Source organism: Xenopus laevis, chromosome 1L, assembly GCF_017654675.1.
Source record: "Xenopus laevis strain J_2021 chromosome 1L, Xenopus_laevis_v10.1, whole genome shotgun sequence".
In the NCBI taxonomy this organism is placed as follows: Eukaryota; Metazoa; Chordata; class Amphibia; order Anura; family Pipidae; genus Xenopus; species Xenopus laevis.
In genome coordinates, this window is record NC_054371.1 from 19,077,851 (window position 1) to 19,103,591 (window position 25,741).

The 25,741-nt window shown below is 43.5% G+C and overlaps 1 protein-coding gene across 5 annotated transcripts in view; it reads left to right on the forward strand.

Moving 5' to 3' along the window:
* The first annotated feature begins 3,377 nt into the window (after nt 1-3,377).
* Nucleotides 3,378-25,741, forward strand: part of st3gal5.L (ST3 beta-galactoside alpha-2,3-sialyltransferase 5 L homeolog) — a 60,283-nt gene continuing 37,919 nt past the window's right edge. The window contains exons 1-3 of one of the 5 annotated variants that reach the window (XM_041587501.1): nt 3,379-3,666; nt 15,725-15,830; nt 22,536-22,600. The gene's annotated coding sequence lies outside the window, so the exon portion shown is untranslated. Of the gene's footprint in view, nt 3,667-15,724; nt 15,831-22,273; nt 22,601-25,741 lie in introns of those variants that run through there. The other 4 variants (XM_041587509.1, XM_018227857.2, XM_041587507.1 and 1 more) reach the window with 4 other exon arrangements.

A 25,741-nucleotide genomic window follows, 5' to 3' on the forward strand; every position in this document is an offset into this window, starting at 1 on the left:
CTGCGCCCACTGCAAGCCCCACCTACAGGCCGCCCCCCACCACACAGTAAAAAAACAAAAAAAAATATTGGTGGCTAGGGTTCCCATATGTTAATAAAAAATAAAAAGATATTGGTGGTCAGGGCCCCCCCATAAAAAACATTTGTGGCCAGGGCAACCCCATTAAAAAATATTGGTGGCTAGGACCCCACATGAGAAAAAAAAATTGGTGGCCAAAATTGGTGGCCAGGGCCCCCCCCCCACATTATACGAAAATTGGTGGCCAGGGCACCTTAAACGTCCATGCCTTCCCGAAGTCAGCAGCTCTCAGAAAGATGGGGGGCCCGGCTTATCAAGTAAGTGTGGCGTGGCCGGGCTCCCCTTACCCTCGGGGCCCCCTACTAGTCTCCCCCCTGATGGCTGCCCTGTGTGCATGTATTTAGTCTTTTCAAAGACATCTACGGGAAAGCAACTATTTATAAAGTAATCCAAGCTGTTTATCACTATAATCTTTTAACCATATGTGAGGAAAGTCCCTGAAATAGGACATTTTGGGAACTGCCCGTCTCTAGAACTCTTTGCATCAGGTTATCAGACTATCCTCTTCATTCCAAACTCTCCATAAATGTAAATTGAGTGCTCAGCTTATCATAAATCATCAATTGTTTTCATATTCCTTATGTTTCAATTGTTCCCTAACCCCTTTAGACTGTCAGCTCTTGTGAGACGGGCCCTCTGATTCAATTATTACTGTTTGTGAAATTATTGCAATTTTCTACTAAGTTATCCTAAATAACTTGAAATATTAATTGAAATATCCTAATCTTTTTTTGTATAAAATTATTTAATGAATTATACTTTATTAGCTAAATTCCTGGATGAATTTGTGAAGTATTTCTAATTTATAGATGAACTTCGCTTCATAGAAATTGATTATTCTTATCGATTTTTTCACTTCAAGTTATTTAGGATAACAGTAGAACAATAACTACACTAGCACTTTTCTTCAATTGCACAGCACTTTATTTATTTTTTCATATAGGTATGGTTGAACACTTATTAGTATTTTCTTTTAAACCTGGTAATTATATAACAGTAACTATTGGCGGGGTTTCTTTTTCTATCTAAATTCCTTGCAAATTAGTGTAAAGCACAACTTGCTTTCGCTATATAATAAATGATGATAATAATGAACTATTGGGCAAGGAAATCCAGCATTGCCCAAGGCACCAGACCTCTGTTTTATAGGATAGAGAAAGGAGGCGCACACCCTCTAAATAAAATACAGAGTGCTGATCCATAGGGGGCTCCCCATAAGGGTCTCCAAAAATCACTAGTCAAAAAATGGATAGCACACCCAATTAAAGAAAAATTAATACATTACAAAAAAAAGGAAAAAATGTAACTAAATCACAAAATAATACATAGTAAGCCCAACGTGTTTCGACCTTAAGGGTCTTCCTGAGGGGTACAAATGATGAAGAAATCAAAAAAAGGCAGACAAGGCCTTTTTTTTAGTTCTTTATCATTTGTGCCCCTCAGGAAGACCCGTAAGGTCGAAACAGGGACACTTTACAGGGATATACAGGGACACTATACAGGGACATTATACAGGGACACTATACAGGGACACTATACAGGGACCTTATACAAGGACACTATACAGGGACCTTATACACGGACACTATACAGGGACATTATACAGGGACACTATACAGAGACATTATACAGGGACACTATACAGAGACACTATACAGGGACATTATACAGGGACACTATACAGGGACATTATACAGGGACACTATACAGGGACACTATACAGGGACACTATACAGGGACACTATACAGAGACACTATACAGGGACATTATACAGGGACACTATACAGAGACACTATACAGGGACATTATACAGGGACACTATACAGGGACATTATACAGAGACATTATACAGAGACATTATACAGGGACACTATACAGAGACACTATACAGGGACATTATACAGGGACACTATACAGGGACATTATACAGGGACACTATACAGGGACCTTATACAAGGACACTATACAGGGACCTTATACACGGACACTATACAGGGACATTATACAGGGACACTATACAGAGACATTATACAGGGACACTATACAGAGACACTATACAGGGACATTATACAGGGACACTATACAGGGACATTATACAGGGACACTATACAGGGACATTATACAGGGACACTATACAGGGACCTTATACAAGGACACTATACAGGGACCTTATACACGGACACTATACAGGGACATTATACAGGGACACTATACAGAGACATTATACAGGGACACTATACAGAGACACTATACAGGGACATTATACAGGGACACTATACAGGGACATTATACAGGGACACTATACAGGGACACTATACAGGGACACTATACAGGGACACTATACAGAGACACTATACAGGGACATTATACAGGGACACTATACAGAGACACTATACAGGGACATTATACAGGGACACTATACAGGGACATTATACAGAGACATTATACAGAGACATTATACAGGGACACTATACAGGGACACTATACAGGGACATTATACAGAGACATTATACAGAGACATTATACAGGGACACTATACAGGGACACTATACAGGGACACTATACAGGGACACTATACAGAGACACTATACAGGGACATTATACAGGGACACTATACAGGGACATTATACAGAGACATTATACAGAGACATTATACAGGGACACTATACAGGGACACTATACAGGGACACTATACAGGGACACTATACAGGGTCAGAGGCCGCTGTGCCGAAACAATGGAGCTATTCTCATTTTTTGGTAGTTGTATCCGCTCCTCATCATCTTTTGCGCCCTGTATATACAATTGGTGGTATGTATATATGTTTTACCAAATTATGTAAGTATTAGTGATTTTGAATAAACATTGAAGACAGTGCATGTTATATTGATTCTACATAAAAGGCATTTTTTTGTACACCACTTTCATTAATGAATAGTTTTTTAGGAGTGTGCAAACCCATTGTATATAACTTTCTTTGAAAGCCCATGGACCCTAGGCAAAAGCTCCCTGGCCCTACCCTGCTACCAACCCATAATAAATGTACTGGCTCACATTCTACTCTCTCCTCTTTTCCATTTAAAGCACAATGACCTTCCATTGCTGCAGGGGTTCTATATGTTCTACAGCAGCAGTAGCCTCCTAATCCTCCTCCCATCATTCCACAAACATGCTGCACAACAGGCAGTCAGGACAGGCACAAACATGCTGCACAACAGGCAGTCAGGACAGGGGGCTTTTGCCTTCCTCAAATGCCACGTGACCTTCCCTAAATAGGTTCAGTCCCAAGAGTGAGTAGCCGGAGAAACTTTCTTATTGGCGGCCAACTCCCTCCCAGCCTCAAACTCATAGGGATAATATCACGTCTCCCATTGGCTGCCGCTCTCTACTGGCGTCCGGTGATTGGCTGCGACCCAAGCACCTCTACTCTCTCTGTCGAGCCGCTTTTTCTTGCGGAGAACTAAATAGCGCAGAGCCCGTAACAGTGAGCCCGGGGACTCGCAGAGGCGATTGGAAGCTGAGACTCAGACAAGTAGCGATTGTTGTTACCGGAGTCCGGACACTTCTACCTGAAGCCTTCACGTGCCAGGTAACTGCCCTCCTCATTTGCTTTCTACCATATGATGCCCAGCGCTGCACTCACGGTCACCTCCATCATTTTGTGCCACCGACTGCCCTCCTGCTCTCACCCCTCATCCCTCCTGCTCTCAACCCTGTCACTCCTGCTGTCACCCCTCCTGCTGTCACCCCTCATCCCTCCTGCTCTCAACCCTCCTGCTGTCACCCCTCATCCCTCCTGCTCTCAACCCTCCTGCTGTCACCCCTCATCCCTCCTGCTCTCAACCCTCCTGCTGTCACCCCTCATCCCTCCTGCTCTCAACCCTCCTGCTGTCACCCCTCATCCCTCCTGCTCTCAACCCTCCTGCTGTCACCCCTCATCCGTCCTGCTCTCATCCCTCCTGCTGTCACCCCTCATCCCTCCTGCTCTCAACACTCCTGCTGTCACCCCTCATCCCTCCTGCTCTCAACCCTCCTGCTGTCACCCCTCATCCCTCCTGCTCTCATCCCTCCTGCTGTCACCCCTCATCCCTCCTGCTCTCAACCCTCCTGCTGTCACCCCTCATCCCTCCTGCTCTCAACCCTCCTGCTGTCACCCCTCATCCGTCCTGCTCTCATCCCTCCTGCTGTCACCCCTCATCCCTCCTGCTCTCAACCCTCCTGCTGTCACCCCTCATCCCTCCTGCTCTTATCCCTCCCAGGGGCGATCCTGGCCCCTCCGCCGCCTGAGGCAGCAGCAGTTGCTGCTGCCCCCCTCCCCCAGAAATTCGCTGTTAAAGTACCAGGATCAGCATTTTTTCTGCCCCTGGTACCTAGTGGGGCACTGCCATCTGAGGCGACAGCCTCAACTTGCCTCATTGGCGAAGCACCCCTGCTCTCATCCCTCATCCCTCCTGCTCTCACCCCTCCTGCTCTCACCCCTGCTCTCACCCCTCCTGCTCTCATCCCTCCTGCTCTCATCCCTCATCCCTCCTGCTCTCACCCCTCCTGTCACCCCTCCTGCTGCCACCCTTTTCTGTCATCCCTCCTGCTGTCACCCCTCCTGCTGTCACCCCTTTCTGTCATCCCTCCTACTGCCACCCTTTTCTGTCACCCCTCCTGCTGTCACCCCTCCTTCTGTCATCCCTTTCTGTCACCCCTTTCTGTCTCCCCTCCTGCTGTCACCCCTCCGTGCCCACCCACTTCTCTACCATAAAGACTCCCTGCGCCCACCAACTGCCTGTCCCTGCACTGTGCTGTCCTGTCTTGCAGGAGTTTTTTTATATATTTTTGCACTTGCCCTTTTGTCTGTTGTTAGTACATCTATGTTGTGTGTAGCACCAGGGTCCTAGAGGAACGTTGTTTCCTTTCACTGTGTACTGTACTAACGTATATGGATGAAATGACTATAATCTCACTCTTGACTCCCCTCCTCCTGCATGTTCTGTGAATACATTTACACACCCATGTCAGGGACACTATACAGGGACACTATACAAGGACATGATACAGGGACATTATACAGGGACACTATACAGGGACACTATACAGGGACACTATACAGGGACATTATACAGGGACACTATACAGGGACATTATACAGGGACATTATACAGGGACATTATACAAGGACACTATACAGGGACACTAAACCGGGACACTATACAGGGACATTATACAGGAACCTTCCTAGCACCCCTGTGACTTCTCGCTATTCCCCTCCTCCTCTTCCCGAACTTTTCCCTCTCTGACTTCATCTCTCCCATGTGACTCCAGACTTTGCCCCTCTATGCCAGGCAGCTGCCGCCTTCCCTCCCTCTGAGCCCCCCCCTACTGAATCCAGCAACAGCAGCCCCCCAAGCATGGAGCTCAGATAAGCAGCACGGGGGGGGCTTGCAGGCATTTCCTATGGGTTGTCATGTACATAGTGCTGCTGGGACTTCCCTTCCCTGGGGGGCTTGGGCTGGTGTTTTATCCATGTGTGTGTATTTCACAGTGGAGGGGGGGTTCTTGGATTTAATTACAGTGGGAAAGGACATGCAGAAATTCTATTTACAGTGGGAATGACACAGACACATAAACAGAGCTACAATGTATTCCTTTGGAATTCCAAGCAGTGCGATACAAAGTACAGTGTGACTGCCATGAGAGATAAAATGTACAGTGTGACTGCCATGAGAGATACAATGTACAGTGTGACTGCCATGAGAGATACAATGTACAGTGTGACTGCCATGAGAAATACAATGTACAGTGTGACTGCCATGAGAGATAAAATGTACAGTGTGACTGCCATGAGAAATACAATGTACAGTGTGACTGCCATGAGAGATACAATGTACAGTGTGACTGCCATGAGAAATACAATGTACAGTGTGACTGCCATGAGAAATACAATGTACAGTGTGACTGCCATGAGAGATAAATATACAGTGTGACTGCCATGAGAAATACAATGTACAGTGTGACTGCCATGAGAAATACAATGTACAGTGTGACTGTCATGAGAGATACAATGTACAGTGTGACTGCCAAGAGAAATACAATGTACAGTGTGACTGCCATGAGAAATACAATGTACAGTGTGACTGCCATGAGAAATACAATGTACAGTGTGACTGCCATGAGAAATACAATGTACAGTGTGACTGCCATGAGAGATAAAATGTACAGTGTGATTGCCATGAGAGATAAAATGTACAGTGTGACTGTCATGAGAGATAAAATGTACAGTGTGACTGCCATGAGAAATACAATGTACAGTGTGACTGCCATGAGAGATAAAATGTACAGTGTGACTGCCATGAGAGAGAAAATGTACAGTGTGACTGCCATGAGAGATAAAATGTACAGTGTGACTGTCATGAGAGATAAAATGTACAGTGTGACTGCCATGAGAGATACAATGTACAGTGTGACTGCCATGAGAAATACAATGTACAGTGTGACTGCCATGAGAGACAAAATGTACAGTGTGACTGCCATGAGAAATACAATGTACAGTGTGACTGTCATGAGAGATACAATGTACAGTGTGACTGCCAAGAGAAATACAATGTACAGTATGACTGCCATGAGAAATACAATGTACAGTGTGACTGCCATGGGAGATACAATGTACAGTGTGACTGCCATGAGAGACACAATGTACAGTGTGACTGCCATGAGAAATACAATGTACAGTGTGACTGTCATGAGAGACAAAATGTACAGTGTGACTGCCATGAGAAATACAATGTACAGTGTGACTGCCATGAGAAATACAATGTACAGTGTGACTGCCATGAGAGACAAAATGTACAGTGTGACTGCCATGAGAAATACAATGTACAGTGTGACTGCCATGAGAAATACAATGTACAGTGTGACTGTCATGAGAGATACAATGTACAGTGTGACTGCCAAGAGAAATACAATGTACAGTGTGACTGCCATGAGAAATACAATGTACAGTGTGACTGCCATGAGAAATTCAATGTACAGTGTGACTGTCATGAGAGATACAATGTACAGTGTGACTGTCATGAGAGATACAATGTACAGTGTGACTGTCATGAGAGATACAATGTACAGTGTGACTGCCATGAGAAATACAATGTACAGTGTGACTGCCATTAGAAATACAATGTACAGTGTGACTGCCATTAGAAATACAATGTACAGTGTGACTGTCATGAGAGATACAATGTACAGTGTGACTGCCATGAGAAATACAATGTACAGTGTGACTGCCATTAGAAATACAATGTACAGTGTGACTGCCATTAGAAATACAATGTACAGTGTGACTGTCATGAGAGATACAATGTACAGTGTGACTGCCGTGATATGTAGGTATCCAGGGCTCGGTTAGCAACAGACTTGGAAAATTTTGCTAACCTGGAATATTTTTCAGGCCACAATTTTATGCTTGGGCAATGTGAACCTCGTTGGTTATGGAGGAAATCTAGGAACATGGGGAGTGTGACATACTTTGTAGTGTTGTGTGCTTTCTCTATCTGTGTATACATTGTACTATTAATCTATTGCATTGTTTGCAGTGTTTATATTACCTGTGTCTGCAGAGTGATGACTTCCTTTATATTAGATAAGTTCTGTCCTTTAATGCTGGTACTGGAACTTCAATACACAATTTAAACTGGGTTGTTTCACTTTCACTTTAATTTTCAGTAAAATGGGGGTTAGTTATCTACAAATTATAATAGTACTTAACTGCTGCAATCTATAGTATACCAAAGTTATTGGAATATAGCCCCCAGTTCAAAGGGCACATATATCAAATCCAAAAAAATATATTCCAAAACATTCTATTTTAAGTGAAAAAATCAATCTTTATATAATTTTAAAAGAATAGGCATACAGACCAAGAAGGTTTTGGAATATACTTTTTGGATTTGATATTTGTTATTAATCTGCTTATTTGTCTTTATTCTTTTGATGGGAGGCTGGTCCTGTTCCTCAGGGAAAAGTCTAATCTTTTGCCATTAAGTCACAGACACTTTTTAACTGGCTGAAATACTTTGACACCCAGTATTTGGTCAGACCCTTCTTTAGCATATAACATCATTACGGACGGCACATAAGGGTTCTACCTCAAATCTATGTTTAATTGACCTTCAAGCTGGCATTCCATGAATATCTATGGGAGATAACTGGCAAAAACCTCTCCTAACTGGCATTTAGTGTGGCTCCTCCAACCAAGTCTCTGGGAGCACAATTTGATACTTTAGGCCGTGTGTGTGTGTATGTTGTCTATGTACCTCTGCGATAAATACTATGGGGCAAATTCACTAAAGTGCGAATCGCCTAACGCTACCGCAAATTCGCCATCATGATGTCATTTCGTTACTTCGCCGATTTACTAACGGGTGCTGGCGTAAATTCGCTAGCGAAGTGGACCTACTCTAGCGCTACATCGCACCCTTACGCCAGGCGAAGTTGCGCTATGGCGAATGGGATGTAACTACACTAATTCACTAACTTGCGCATTTTACTGAACGTTACCTCTTGCGCCAGACTTGCCTTCGCCACCTCAGACCAGGTGAAGTGCAATAGAGTAGATAGGGATTGCTTCAAAAAAAGTTGAAATTTTTTCTATGTCCCAAAAGACGCTGGCGTCGTTTTCCTTTTTTAAGGGTGATAGGCTGAAAAATATCATACATTTTTTTGGGGTACCCTCCTTCCCCCCTACATTTCCTAATATGTGGCACCTAAACTATACAGTTGCCACATGTGTAGGGCAATATAACTCCTCTATTTTATCTTCTGAAGCTTTCCCAGCTTGTGTAGTGTAATGTATTTGCTGCTACATATACGTCCATTGTACTTTAACTTGGTGCCGTATGCAAATTAGGCATCGCTAGTGTAACTTCGCTTTCCTTGACGAATTAACGCTAGCGCAACTTCGCTACCTTTCGCCTCCCTGTGCGCAACTTCGGATTTTAGTGAATTAGCGGCACCCTGGCGAAACTTCGCCTGGCGAAGTGTGACGAAGCCTGCGCTAGTGCAACTCCGCAGGTTAGTGAATTGGCCCCAATGTCTTTACCTGTCCCCATACTCCAGAAAGCAACAGTGTGTGAGGGGACGTGGGATTAAGCTAATCCTGCTATTTCTTTTGTTTTGTTTGTGAGTTTAGTAAATATTCATGGCAGATACTGTCTCCTCCAGGGTTTAAGGGCAGAGACACACGCTCACATTCACAGCGACAAATCTCCTCTTCTTCGGGGCGAATAATCTCCCCGAACTGCCTTCCCGCTGGCTAGATAGTAAATCACCGGCAGAATGGCAGTCATTGCACTTCGTTTTCCGAAATCGCTCGAAGTTGCCTCACGAGGAAACTTTGGGCAATTTCGGAAAATAAAACTCTGATTAAGATTCTAGCTGGCGGGAGGCAATTCAGGGAGATTAGTCACCCTGAAGAAGAGACGATTTATCGCTGGGCGACTAAATCTCTCCGAATCTGATCGTGTGTCTCTGCCCTTATAAGTCTGGAACTATATCATACCATCTTGCAATGAGGTGTAGCTATTCCTGGGGATCCCTGTGTTGATATCGTTTATGACGTCTCTCTGTACAGGTTGGGGGTAAAGATCAGGATTGCAGCTATCTCTATATTTTTCAGGGACACTATACAGGGACACTATACAGGGACACTATATAGGGACATTATACGGGGACACTATACGGGGACATTATACAGGGACACTATACAGGGACATTATACTGGGACATTATACTGGGACACTATACAGGAACATTATACAGGGACATTATACAGGGACACTATAAAGGGACACTATACAGGAACACTATACAGAGACACTTTACAGGGACACTATGCAGGGACACTATACATGGACATTATACAGGGGTACTATACAGGGACACTATACAGAGACATTATACAGGCACACTATACAGGGACATTGTACAGGAACACTATACAGGGATACTATATTGAGACACATTATATAGGGACACTATACAGGGACATTATACAGGGGTACTATACAGGGACACTATACAGAGACATTATACAGGCACACTATACAGGGACATTATACAGGGACACTATAAAGGGACACTATACAGGACACTATACAGGAACACTATACAGAGACACTTTACAGGGACACTATACAGGGACACTATACATGGACATTATACAGGGACACTATACAGAGACATTATACAGGCACACTATACAGGGACATTGTACAGGAACACTATACAGGGATACTATATTGAGACACATTATATAGGGACACTATACAGGGACATTATACATGAACACTATTCAGGGACACTATACAGGGACATTATACAGGGACACTATACAAAGAAACTATACAGGGACGCTATACTGGGACATTATACAGGGACACTATACAGGGACATTATACAGGGACACTATACAGGGACATTATACAGGGACACTATACAGGAGCACTATACAGGGATACTATAGAGGAGCACTATACAGGGATACTATAGAGGGACATTATCTCTATATTTTATAGATTTTTTATATAAATGATTTCTTTTTTCTCTATAATAATAAAACAGTAGATTGTACTTGATCATGTTTACATGATTTTCTAGTAGACTTAAGGTATGAAGATCTAAATTACAGAAAGAGCTGTTATCTGGAACCACAGGTCTCGAGAATTTTGGATAACAGGTCCCATACCTGTACCATATTTTTCCATACCCAAATGATGGATAAAAATGGAAAATACTGTGGTGAAGTGTACGCAAGGCTCCTTATAGTTCTATGGCAGAGCCCATTCATTCTCTGCATTCTTTCTTGCTCTGGATTCTTTTCATGCTGTATCTATTTTTGCTGCAGAGATGATATTTCTTCTTCCTGTATGTATACAGTGTGTGTATTTATATATACCGGTATATATATATATATATATATATATATATCTATAGACAAATACAAGATTCCTCTGCACTCAACCCATTATCAATATATTTAAGACAGAGACATTTTGTGGATACTGCTACTGAAAAATGCCTTACCCTTTAAACAAAACAGGGATTGTTTGTCCATATATTGCAATATATTTAAGCTGGCCAACTACGTCAAAGTCATCCCATATCTGGCCAGTCCTATGCTCAATTTTCATCTGATTCATTAAGAATTCTATGGTTTAATTATACATTTTATAAAAGGGACGAATACGTTTTACCTGCAACTTACTAGCTGCTTTCAAAGTAAAACTCCCAAACTTGGCTGCCCTTTTATTAGACACCAGTGGGATCACCTGACTATAGTTGGAGAGGGTGGGAGCTACAACATGGAGCTGGTCACTGCTCTTGTAGAACTATAACAAACAAGGGAAAGTTGTGCTCACCACTAGTTTTTAAAATCATTAGGCGGGGGTGCAATGAGGGTGTGACCACAAAATACATATAGTCAAATACAAGATTCCTCTGCACTCAACCCATTATCAATATATTTAAGACAGAGACATTTTGTGCATACTGCTACTGAAAAATGCCTTACCCTTTAAACAAAACAGGGATTGTTTGTCCATATATTGCAATATATTTAAGCTGGCCAACTACGTCAAAGTCATCCCATATCTGGCCAGTCCTATGCTCAATTTTCATCTGATTCATTAAGAATTCTATGGTTTAATTATACATTTTATAAAAGGGACGAATACGTTTTACCTGCAACTTACTAGCTGCTTTCAAAGTAAAACTCCCAAACTTGGCTGCCCTTTTATTAGACACCAGTGGGATCACCTGACTATAGTTGGAGAGGGTGGGAGCTACAACATGGAGCTGGTCACTGCTCTTGTAGAACTATAACAAACAAGGGAAAGTTGTGCTCACCACTAGTTTTTAAAATCATTAGGCGGGGGTGCATATATATATATATATATTGCGAGATTGTGGTCTCCTGACTGCTGCAAACTTTCACAGGCACACAAAGTAAAGGCATAGTCTGCTCTAAAACATCCAGCTGGCTATAGACAGTTTTATAGACAGTTTTATGCTAAGGCTTTTCCAAGCAAAACAACAAAACCTGTCTGGCTGTACCCACTGCCAGTGGCAGAGAAAATACTCTGTGTGCCAAGGGCCTTAGGGAAAAGGTCACCCATCACTGCAGCCCAACAATCATGCAGATATGTGACTGATGGAACAGAGTACTTGCTTACTCTCATCCATTCACTCCAGGGAGCAGGTGAGTGGAGAGAAACCCAGGACCCGTATGTGTTTGCTGATATATGAGCTGTTTGCACTGGGACAAAAAGAAACATAAGGGCATTGGCCGACAGGAGATTTCTTCTTCTACTCGCTGTTCCTTCCATTTCGATATCCAGTCACTCGCACAATATATTATGTTTATGGCCTATTGTATCATGGGTTTTATACAGTATATATCTATATATATATATATATATATATAGATATATATAATAAGAGCTCTTAAGGCACACGTATTAATCCAAAGGTAACTGAAAGCCTCAAAGATCTTTCTTTCTTTCTTTTTTTCTTTCTTTCTTCTCTAGCTATCTCTAACACACCTACAGTTACTCCTTTATTTTTCCCATAGCAGTTAATTTCACACTGAATTTACTACCTATCATTCCCTATTACTCCTTCACCTCCCTTTCATTTCCCTTTCTTTCTTTCTTTCTTTCTTTCTTTCTTTCTTTCTTTCTTTCTTTCTTTCTCTTTCTTTCTTTCTTTCTTTCTTTCTTTCTTTCTTTTTCTTTCTTTCTTTCTTCTTTCTCTCTCTCTCTCTCTCTTCTCTCTCTCTCTCTCTCTCTCTCTCACTCTCTCTCTCTTTCTCTCTCTCTCTTTCTTTCTCTCTTTCATATATATTTGTGTGGCAGCTTGGAAGAAGTTACTTACTGCAAACCATTTACCTTGTAGTCACGTCCCACCGACTAAAAACAAGTCAGCTATTGTTTCATGTCAGAGCTTTCAGATGCTAAGGATTTTAGCTGATCACTTAAGCAGGGCTAAAGAGATAAGAACAGAAACTTGGTCCAGGAGGGAGATCTAGTTATCTAAAAATCACATTGGCCTGGGGCTAAGGCTGGTGGCACATGTGGCTACTCTGGGAAATTAGTTGCCCAGTGACAAATCGCCTCTTCTCTGGGCGACGAATCTCCCCGCAATGCCTTCCTACCGGCTAGATTGTAAATCACCAACTGGATGGCACTCACAAGGAAACTTCTGGCGACTTTAGAAAGCCGAATCGATCCAAATGGCAATTTACAATCTAGCCGGCGGGAGTAGCCACGTGTGCCACCACCATAAATGCTTTGATCTGATTAGAAATGAGGCGTTGGTAGACAATTCAATTCTGGGTGATTGGGCAAAGTTAATATGAAAGAATCGTGTCCAGTGGTGATGACCCTGAAGCAACCAATCTGTGGGTTCTGGCAAATACCAGAGGGACTGCTGTAAATTGCCATAGACTATAGTCACGATATATTGGGCTGGTGGGGGGGGGGGCTGTTTGGGCTGCTGGGTACCTGAAATGCTAGGGCCTATTTTGAATCTCAGTCCAGTCTAGGGTTGCCACCTTTTCTGGAAAAAAATACCGGCCTTCCTATATATTTATCTTTTTTCCTATTAATAACATTGGTCCTGCCCTGAAGTCCCCAGGACAATACATGTGTTTATAAGCCCAATGAGGACACTCCTGCTAAAATCCAGTGTCAAGCTGGTGTTCCATTCGCCTGGAGTGATTTGGTTCCACACATGTTTACCAGAGGGGATGAGAGCTGAAGGGAAGCGAAACAAGTGAGCTCATGAGCAAAGCTTGAAAATCAACAGTATTTGAGTTGCATGGCTTGTTATGACGTGAATGGGCAGGCAGTTTGCTCATGTGACAGGAAGTATCATCCCTTCCATGTGATCTGCCAGTGTCATGGCACATTACAGAGGGAGGGTTCCCCCACATATGCTCCTGTCTGCATTTAGTATTGATCAGTAACACAAGCTGTGCCCAGGCCCAGATTGGCATTATATAGAAATATGTTTGGGATATGTTATCCGGAAACCAGTTATCTCAAAAATGCTCTGAATTACGGGAAGGCCATCTCCCATAGGGGCAAATTTACTAAAGGGCGAAGTGACTAACGCTGGCGGAAATTCACCAGCATGACATAATTTCGGTACTTCGCCGATTTACTAACGGGCGCTGGCGTAACTTTGCTAGTGAAGGAGATAGACTCTAGCGGTACTTCGCACCCTAACGCCAGGTGAAGTTGCGATCTGGTGAACGAACGTAACTACTCTTATTCACTAAAATTTAGATTTTACTGAATGTTACCTCTTGTGCCAGACTTGCCTTCGCCAGCAAGTGCAATAGAGTAGAAAGGACTTGGTCAAAAAATAGTTGAAATTTTTTCTAAGTCCCAAAAAACGCTGGCGTCTTTTACTTTTTACAGGGTGATAGGCTGCAAAAGATCGTAATTTTTTTTTTGGGGGGGTACCCGGCTTCCCCCCTACATTTCCTAACATATGTCACATAAACTATACACTGGGCTCATGTGTAGGGCAATATAAAAACTCTATTTTATTAATGTTCCCTGGGCTTGTGTAGTGTAATTTATTGGCTGTAACACATACGTCCATTTAACGTTAACTTTCCGCCGTATGCAAATTAGCCAACACTAGCACAACTTCGCAATTGTTCGGCGCCCTGGACGCAACTTTGCATTTTCGTGAGTTAGCGTTGTCCTGGCGAATCTATGCCTGGCCAAGTGTTGCGATGTCAGTGAAGTCGTCGCTGGAGCAATTTCGGAGGTAAGTAAATTTGCCCCATAGACTTCATTTTATCCAAATAATCCAAATTTTTAAAAATGATCTCCTTTTTCTCTGTAATAATAAAACATTACCATGTACTTGATCCCAACTAAGATATACAGTAGAACCCCTATTTTAAGTTTTTCAGGGGACAAGAAATAAAATGGTGTAAAATCCAAGAAAATGTAAAATCTGCGGGAAAACTTAAAATCGGGATGTAAAATTGAGGTTCTGCTGTATTATTGGAAGCAACTGGGTTTATTTAATTTTATATGATTTTCTAGTAGACAAAGTACGAAGAGCCAAAATATGGAAAGATCTGTTGGAAAACCCCAAGTCCTGAGCATTCTGGATAACAGGTCTCAAACCAAATGCCAGAGGGGCTGCTGTAAGATGCCGTAGACAGTCACAATTTATTGGGGGATTTGTGTGATGACTTCTTTATCCGCTGGCTTTGTATAAGCTAATAGTTAAAACAATGACTATATTGTGTGTTGCTCTTCAAGGCCTGGCCAATACTTTATTTATAAGGGGTTGCTTAGTAATGCCAAACATTGGGATAGAGTGTGACTGTTCAGAATTTATAACGATCATGTGACAGACTGTTAATTGCTTCCGGCATATAGAATTCAGTCTGACCAGTCACAAAATCCACATTTATAATGTTTTCTGCTGGTCTGACTGGGTGAGGCCATTACATCCCCACAGCCTTACTGTCACACTGATTTCAAGTTTCCCACGTTTTGTCCATTAGTCCTAATGACCTAAAGGGAAATAGCAACCGCAATTAAACTGTGCCTTTCTCTTCTCTATTTCTGACTCTTCAGACCCTGTAGCAGAAGGCACTCTCCTGCAAGTCTGTTCATTAGCTGACTTCAGCAGTGGGAATCAGCAGTGCAGAGAATATAAACATCAAGGCGGATACTGCATTCAGTAGGAAAGCTATTTTAATACCAGCGCACATGTTTACTGTATATAATGTCTATTGGAAAGTTGCTTAGAATACCCTTAAATTTTATCAATTAAAAAAAAAACAGTTTTGGGGGGGGGGAGTTCCTTATTTGTGATCAGTAAATCAGGCCATTGGAAAGTGCTAGTATGGAGGACAGCAGTGCAGCATATCTGAAACCACAATCCCCTACAGGAAACACAGCATTTTTATTGTCCTATGACTTCCTGATGCTGTCTTATCAAAAACTTGCTTTTTTATATACAAGCCAAAAGATTAGACTACACACACACTGACACACACACACACACACACACACACACACACACAATGCCTGGCCAATAACACTGATGGTTGATCCCAATGATAATAATAGGGAAAAAAGATAAATATATAGGAAGGCTGGTATTTTTTTCCAAAAAAGGTGGCAACCCTAAAACAGACACAAACACACACAGACACATACACACACACATGAGACACACATACACACACACACACACAGGCATGATACACACACACAGACACATTAGACACAGACACACACGAGAAACACACACACAGACACACACAGACACACATGAGCCACACACGAGCCACACACACAGACACACATGAGACACAGAAACACACGAGACACACACACACACGAGACACACACATGAGACACACATGATACACACACGAGACACACACACACACACACATGAGACACACAGGCACACATGAGACACACACACAGACACACACAGACACACACACAAACACACACACAGACTGGCAACTGCCACCTCCAAACTGGGTGGTAGTTCCAGGGCTCCCACAGTCTCCTACATCAATAGCCTTGGCACAAATGTGGCAAAATAATTGGGTTCACATGTCACTCTCACTCAGAATACTGGAAGTGATGATTAGATGCTACTTTGACAATTTTCAGGGCAATTCACATTGAAGTGCACGGGCAGATTGCTCAATTTGTATGCAACAGTCATGATTGCATCAAGCGCAACTTCCCTTGGAACTTACAATGAGATTTGCTACAGCTGTTGAGCCATAGATTGATTTTCACATTTTGGACACAATTTAACTTTGGGGGGTCCAAAAACATATTGTAGATCTAGTACTGACTTAAGTGCTATAATATATATATATATATATATATATATATATATATATATATATATATATATATATATATATATATATTTAATACACAAAAGCTATGAATGTAAATTATTTCCTTATAAATGGACTAGTGAAGTCATCAGTTATAAATGGTGAGTTCTGATGTTATTTCTGTCACATGACTCACTGAAACTTGTGAATTATAATAAATAAAGTACCCCAGTTGCAAAATATAATATCCTTATATTTTACAAGAGGGGGTACTTTATTCACTGTATATATATATATATATATATATATATATATATATATATAGTTCATCAGAAGGAACCTCCTCTCTATATAGCGTGAAACTAACGTATTTATATGTAAATGTTTCGCCCCACATTAGAGGCTTTATCAGGGACTCCTTGTTAAAACTCTAATGTGGGTTGAAATGTCAGATAAGCATTTATAATAAATACGTTTGTTTTACTTTATGGAGTGCGGGTCCTTCTGATGAACTGTCAAGTTGAGACCGGTAGGAGTGTGGATACCGAGTGAAAAAAATAAATATATGTCTGTGTGTGTGTATTTCTATGTGTCTTTCCAGGAGGAAGGGATATTTTTCAAAGGGTGACAATAAAGTTCATCAAAGGTGAGTCAAACTCCGCAGGTCTCTATTCACTTGCGTGGGATTTTCAGGATTGTATTTATCAAAGGTTGCCAAAAGCGAAAATCCTGTATAAGTGAATAGAGTCCTGTGGAATTCCTCTCTGTGGCAAACTCTATTTGCATCCTTTGATAAAAGTGTATCCAATTAAGCATTGTTAACAAGGACAAAACATGTCCGGTCCTGTGTCTCCCTGGATGCTGCTGGTAATTTGCGTTTAAATGCGCATGCGCATAATTGCGCATAATTTAGCGCATGCTCGCAGGCACGTACTTTCGCGCATGCGCAATTGAGCAGACACTAAGCCGGCGCCGTGGCCGGCCAGGTTGCCTAGGGCGCCTGGCCGGCCAGGTTGCCTAGGGCGCCTGGCCGGGTTGGCCCGGCTCTGGTTAGGGGGGGGCAGTTTATGGGAATAGGGGAAAGTCCGATCTCTCGCAGTGTATGACAGTCTCTTACATATTATGCAGCTATTGTTACTGTCAGTGCCTCTTCTCCCAGTAGGAAGTGGAGTTTCCTCTCTTCTTTTATGGATGTGAAGTCAGGTTGTGACAGGATAATCTCTCGAGGTGGGTGTCCCTCAGTGCTGAGTATTTGGGGCACTTTAGCAAGAAGTGGGCCTCATCCTCCACTACCTCCTGGTCACATCGCTGGCAGAGTCTGTTCTCTCTCTCTCTGTAGGTCTGTCTGTGCCGTCCCAGTTCAATCTCCATGATGTGGGCACTCAGTCTGTACATACTCAGGATCTGTCTGTCTTTGGGGTTCTGTAGCCTTTCCAGATATGGGGCCAGTCTGTACTCTCTCCCCAGTGATTAGAAAGAAAAGAAAACAGTTTCTGGGAATTTGATATTTCGATTTTCGTATTGCTCTTTGGATTTGTTTATTGTTAGTGTTATTTGACCTTTTGTCAGTTGGTGGGAGTCTTGGGTGGGCAGGGTGCTGATGAGTTGTTTCAGGGCGCATGGTTTGCCCTGGGTCTGGTTGTTCAGCCAGGCTTTATGGTGGTAGCTCATGGGGCTGCTGTTGTGTAGATGTGCCCAGTATGAGAGCGCCCTCTTCTGTACGGCAAACATTAGGGGAAATCTGCCCAGCTCTGCCCGACAAACAGAGTTTGAGGTGCTCCTGTGGACCTGGAGAAGGTACTTACAGAATTCCAGGTGGAATATTTCTGTTGGGCTAGAATCCCATTTGGATTGGTCTGGGTAAGTGACAGGACCCTTTAGCAAGAAGAAAACCGGCACTCAGAGCTCAATGCATGCGGGCAAAGCCATGCGTGTTTATTGCAACGTTGCGTTTCGGGGCGTGCCCCTTCAGCATACAGCAGGGACTTCATCTCACTGTCATGTCATTTCAATCCTGGTGCTGAGGAGGAATCTAATGCTGCTGCCAGTTCATTGATGTAGATGTTAAATAGAGTTGGACTCAGGCTGCAGCCCTGTCTGACTCCACGGTCTTGCCGGAACCACTCGCTTCTCTTCCCGTTAATCTTAACGCTGCATTGGTTCTCAGTATATGAGCTCTTTATGACATCATATGTCTTCCCTCCTACCCCACTTTTCAGAAGTCTCAGAAATAGACCTGGTTGCCACACTGAGTCGAAAGCCTTTTTAAAATCTACAAAACAGGCAAATATTTACGCATGTTTTGTATTATGGACATAGTCCCTGATGAGGCTGTGCAGGGTGTAGATGTGATCAGTGGTACACTCTCTCTCTCTCTCTCTCTCTCTCTCTCTCTCTCTCTCTCTCTCTCTCTCTCCCAGCAGCACCTACATACTCTCTCTCTCTCTCTCTCTCTCTCTATCTATCCCAGCAGCATCTACACTCTCTCTCGCTCACAGCAGCACCTACACTCTCTCTTTCTCCCAGCAGCACCTACACTCTCTCTTTCTCCCAGCAGCACCTACACTCTCTTTCTCCCAGCAGCACCTACACTCTCTCTCTCTCTCTCTCTCTCCCAGCAGCACCTATACTCTCTCTTTCTCCCAGCAGCACCTACACTCTCTCTGTCTCCCCCAGCAGCACCTACATACTCTCTCTCAGCAGCACCTACACACTCTCTCTCCCAGCAGCACCTACACACTCTATCTCTCCCAGCAGCACCTACTCTCTCTCTCCCAGCAGCATCTACACTCTCTCTCGCTCCCAGCAGCACCTACACTCTCTCTCCCAGCAGCACCTACACTCTCTCTCCCAGCAGCACCTACACTCTCGCTCACAGCAGCACCTACACTCTCGCTCACAGCAGCACCTACACTCTCTCTCCCAGCAGCACCTACACTCTCTCTCCCAGCAGCACCTACACTCTCTCTCGCTCCCAGCAGCACCTACACTCTCTCTCGCTCCCAGCAGCACCTACACTCTCTCTCCCAACAGCACCTACACTATCTCTCTCAGCCTTTTGGCTAAGATCAAGTGTAGTACCTTTGGAACCACTTGGTCCTCCGGCTGGCAAGACCAAAGAGGAGTATCTGTTCTTATGATCCTATCTGAAGAACGGAGAAACCATTGGTCCTCTGGACTAGGCTGACAAGCGGAAGCTTGATGAAAGCTGGGTCGCTGTGCTCCCATGAGGGAGGCCCCTGACTTGCGTTTTGAGTCAGGGGAGATGCACATGCACCTATGCTCAGGGCTGATCCTATCAAATGTGGGGCCCAATTGGGACCATGTTGGCGGGGCCCCTAGACAAAGTGTTGCTGGCTACTGACACACCAATTATTTAGGAAAATAAGGGCATACAGGCACAAAATAGAAAGGAAAGGGGCAGACAAGGTAACATAATAGGGGCACACAGGGTAAGAGAGAGAGGGAGGAAATAGGAGAGTGGACTGGGCCAATTAGTTTGGGGCTGGGCCGATTCAGCTTGGGAGCAGGCTTGGTTGGATTGGGGGCAGGCAGGGCCTATCAAGGTTGGAGGAAAGCTGAGCCTATGAGAGTTGGGGGCAGGCTAGACCTATGGAGTTGGGGATAGGCTGGCTTATCAGAGTTGGGGGTGGGCTGGACCTATGGATTTGGGGATGGGCTGAACTCTCAATGTTGGGGGCAGGCCAGGCAGCATCATGTGCTGAGGGAAATATTATCTGTGCTGCCCTGTGGTGCGGGGCCCCCAGAGGTGCGGGGCCCTATTGGGCCCAATTGGTCCAATAGGCCTAAGGCCGGCCCTGCCTATGCTTAATCAAGCTTCATTTCCTTTGCTCTTACCATTAGGTGGGCGGGAAGTCTTTTCTTTTTCTGGCTGCCAACCAGAGCCTTGCAAAAGGCAACCAATGGCCTTGCACCGCCCACTCCAGCACCATTTTTTTGTGTCTGGTTTGAGCACCCTGGATGGGGTCACGGTCTTTTGGCTGGACTCGCAGGCCATGACACGCCCTGGGGGAAGCTTCGGCAGAACCAAACTGGTGAAAATATATATATATTTATTATGCAAAAAACATTACTTTATGAAGCAACAGGTTAATATATTCATTGCCCTGCAGCACCAGCAGCCGGGCGGCAGTGAATGTTTCCAAGTAATCTATAGCCCTGGGTTTTTTTTTTTTTGAACCTGCTATTCATTTCAGTGTTCCTATCTCCTCCTATCGGGTTTCGCTCATATTATCCTTCGGCAGAACCCAGGGTAGACGGGACTCCCCCTAGCTTCGGCGAAGGGGAGACCAAACGCCCCCAAACCCTTTCTGGGGGGGGCGGGGATGGTGGGCCCTCCCTAGCTTCGCGAAGGGGGACCCACCTGTTCGAGCTGTTCGCTGGCTGTAGCTGGGAACAGCTTGGGCAACGGAGCCCATTGCTTCGGCTAGGACTCGGAAGGATGATTCAATATCATCTCTCTCCCCCAGTAGAATTCTCTGTCTCCCAGCAGCACCCCACTCTCCCTCTCCTAGCAGCACCTATACTCTTTCTCTCTCTTCAAGCAGCACTCACACTCTCCCTATTTCAACAACACCCACAATCTCTACTAGCAGCACCCATACTCTCCCCGTGAGCACCCACACATACAACACCTTTATTCCCTTCATCCCATTGTTTATGGACGGCCAAGTGTGGACAGCTAAGGAACCCTCTATTAAGTCTTTATTCTGTGTAACGAAAGTGGTTGGAGCCGTGTATTTGCTAATCATAGCAGTATTGGTCTCTTTACATTCTCTGCACTGCTGGCTCTCACTTCTGAAACAATGTAGCAAAAGCCATCTGATTATCACACCTGGGGAGAACTCTTTTCTGCTACATTGTTTTCAAGAGTCTGAACCAGTGGACAAGAGAGTCAGGCAGATACTGCTTCTAATAGCAATTACATCTACAAATAACCTTAAAACCACTGGAAAAAAATTATATTTATATTGGGTGAATTTGGCACGTTTCCCTTCTCTGAAAATTTGTGAAACGTCGAAAATGCGATGAAATACATTGAAGTCTATAGGCGTCAAAATTGTTTTTGACACAAGACAATTTTTTTCACCCATTACAGTCTATGGCTGTCATTTTCATGGCGAAACCTGGTGAAAATATATATATATATTCATTATGCAAAAAACATTTCTTCATGAAGCAACAAGTTAATATATTCATTGCCCTGCAGCACCAGCAGTTGGGTGGCAGTGAATGTTTCCAAGTAATCTATAGCTCTGGGTTTTTCCTCTCCGTGCGGAAGGCTGAACCTGCTATTCATTTCAGTGTTCCTATCTCCTCCTATCGGGTTTCGCTCATATGATCCTGCCTCTCCTCTTACAAAGCCCAGTAAGCTGAGCCAGGAAGCTGTATTCAGAGCCTGCACCCGGGGAAGCACAAACGTTGCAACTCACAAAACTTCTTGTCCTTTCAGCACTCATGGAATAATCCAAAGATGAAGCTTTTGGGCTTTGGGAATGGGGAGCTCGGGAACTTGTGGAAGTTCATCCCTTGGTTATTTCTTCTCTTTGCAGAGCTTATTCTGTGTTTGGGAGCAGGAGTCATTCATAGGATGGAGAGGATGGCACAGATAGAAAAGGTAATGTAGCATTTATTATTAATCAACAACTTCACTTACCTTAGTTATACTCCTGCTAAAGGGTTAAAGTTTTTTCATCATGAAGAAACAACTTCCCAAAAATTCATTAAACATTCTCGGTGGATTTAAGTTGATTTGTAAATGCAATTGCCATTGAAAGCCGTCTCGGTTTGACTGTTTATAATCTCTGCACTGCTGGTTCTGACTGCTGAAACATTGTAGCAGAAGCCAACTGATTGGAGATTATTCCCTGCACAAAGCACTCCTTCTATATGTATTTGTATAAATAGCAGCCTGAGATGCCATATGGTTTACAATATGGTTTATAATAGACATATGATATGATGCTTATTAAGGGTACAGTGTAACTGTGCAGCTGATTTAAGCAGAATATTGTGTATTTGCTTTTATACACTGACATCCTGTTTGTATGAATGAGGGTGTAGCTCATTACAATGCACATTATACAATACACAGAACATCCTGTGAATGCTGTGTATGTTGTAGTGGGTGAAAGGTGCAATAGGGATTATTATATATATGGGTATGGAACCTGTTATTCAGAATGCTCAGGAGATGGGGCTTTCTGGATAAGGTTCAGTAATTTGAATCTCCATATTTTAATTCTACTTAAAAATACCCAATAGGATTGTTTTTGCGTCCAATAAGGATTAATTATATCTTAGTTTGGACCAAGTTCAAGACTTGTTTTATTATTACAGAGAAAAAGGAAATTTTTGTTAAAATTTTGAAGTATTTGATTAAAGTGGACCTGTCACCCAGACACAAAAATCTGTATAATAAAAGTCCTTTTCAAATTAAACATGAAATCTAATTTCTATTTTTTATTAAAGCATTCATAGCTGTTGTAAGCTCATTTAAAAATCTCAGCTGCCAATCAGATATTGTTTGCCCCTCCTCTATGCCTTAGGCAATTACTTTCACTTTCCATTCAGCACTTTCTAGATGTCACTGCTCTCCACACATTCCCCCGTTCTCTTTACTATTTGTGTAGCCAGTGCATGGGGATGGACATCAGGTCCCCCATTCTAGTGCACAAACAAGATTCTGAGATGATACAAGGCTTGTCTTAATAACAGTGTCAACAAAATGGCTCCTGCCTGCTTGCTATAATTATGAATGAAACAAGATTCAAATAATTTATATAGTGTAATTAAAGTTCATGTTGCTTGACTAATGTGATAAAATAGGATTTTGAATCATTTTCTGGGGTGACAGGTCCCCTTTAAAATGGAATCTATGGGAGACGGCCTTCCTGTAATTTGGAGCTTTCTGGATAACGGGTTTCCGGATAACAGATCCCATACCTGTATTTGGGATGTAACCTGGTAACTGGTATTTCCCTGAATCAGTGATACAGGCTGATACATTAGATAGGTATAAGAAGGGGTTGGATGGTGTTTAGCAAGTGAGGGAATACAGGGATATGGGAGATATCCCTGAGGAAGCCGCGCAAACGGCGAAACGCGTCGGGCTTGTGGCATAGGTGGACGGTGGGCGATTAGCTCCCACTTGCTTCCCACGTAGCTAGGTAGGAAAAATTGGCCTGGGGAACTTTTGGAAGGGAGGGTTCTGGGATTGCGACTGGCATCCATTACTTTAACTGCTTGCAAGTAGCACGCTGTCAATTAAGACAGTTGCAATTGTGCTATACACCGTTCCACCTATAGCCTGGTTTTTAATATGGTTTTAGGGACACTTTTCCCGGACTTCCTCACTGTTACAAGGGAGTCTTGTTGTTTTGACTTAGTTTTTTGGTGGTGTGTATTATGGTTTTAATATATTTATTAAAAGCTATGTTTTAGCCGGTGACTATCGTTAACATTATCTGAACTGGTTAGCTTTTAGTCGACAGGGCTTTTAAGGCTTTATGTCTGGCCCAGCTGACTATACCTTAATTGGGATTGATATTATACGTTCTTCAATGAACTCTAACCTGCAGACAAACCTTACTTTGAACTAATTGACTCTCGCAGCAGGGCAGTATACCATTTATCCTAGCAACCAGGCAGCAGGGCCAGAACTAGAGGTTGGCAGCAGAGGTGTGTGACTTGGGCATACCTGGGGGTGCAATATTTAGAGAGGGAATGATTGGCAGGGAGAGAGCACCAATTGGAGGAAGGTATATGAGCCAACTGGTAAGGTGGGAGGGGATGTTAGTGGTTGACACCATGATGTATGGACCAGGGGGAGGGGGGTTTAGGCAGGATCAATGCTGGGCCAATCAATGCTCTGCAAGGCAATGGGCTGAATGACAGACTGGAAGATGAATAAAGGACGTAGCAATTACAATATTTCCAGGAAAGATCGTTCATTCAATACACACGTGTAGAGCTGAACCGTCAGATATACAGATAGAAACAATAGAATTCTTCCTGTATCTGACGATTCAGCACTAACAATGGCCGATGTTCCGGTGCCTTTAAAGGAGCCCAATCAAAATTTTCCATCCAGCCCGATCGACGAGCCGACCGATATCCAAGTCTTCTGCCGATATCTGTTGGATTGTCTCCAGGGCCGCCATCAGGGGGTTACAGGGGGGACAAGCGTACCGGGCCCGGGCATGAAGGGGGGCCCGGCAGCGCTGCATTTTTTTGAAGATCCGGGCCCCCCTTACGAGCGCCCGAGCCGTACGTCTTGCCTCTTCAGTGCCGAATGCGGAAGTGCCGAAAAGCCGAAGCCGATGCGACGAAAAGACCCAAAGTCACGGAAAAAGCCGAAGTCCCGAAGTCACGAAGCGCCGAAAAGACCCGAAGTCACGAAAACAGCCGAAGTCCTGAAGCAGCGCAAAGACCCGAAGTCACGAAAACAGCCGAAGCCGAAGTCCTGAAGCGGTGAAAAGACCCGAAGTCACGAAAGGAGGCGAAGTTGAAGTACTGAAGCCATGAGTTCAATTCTACTGAACACCAGTTTGTGTTTTTTTTTTTTTAATCCCCTGGCCACCAATGTATTATTTTAATATTCTATAGGCCCCTGCCACCAATCTTTTTTTTAAAACTTTTGTTTTTGGGGCCCCAATTTTTTTTTTAACTCGTAAGGGGCCCCTTGCCACCATTGTTTTTTTTTTAAAAAAAAAATTAATTTTCTTTTTGGTGGCCCCAAATTTTTTTAACTTGTAAG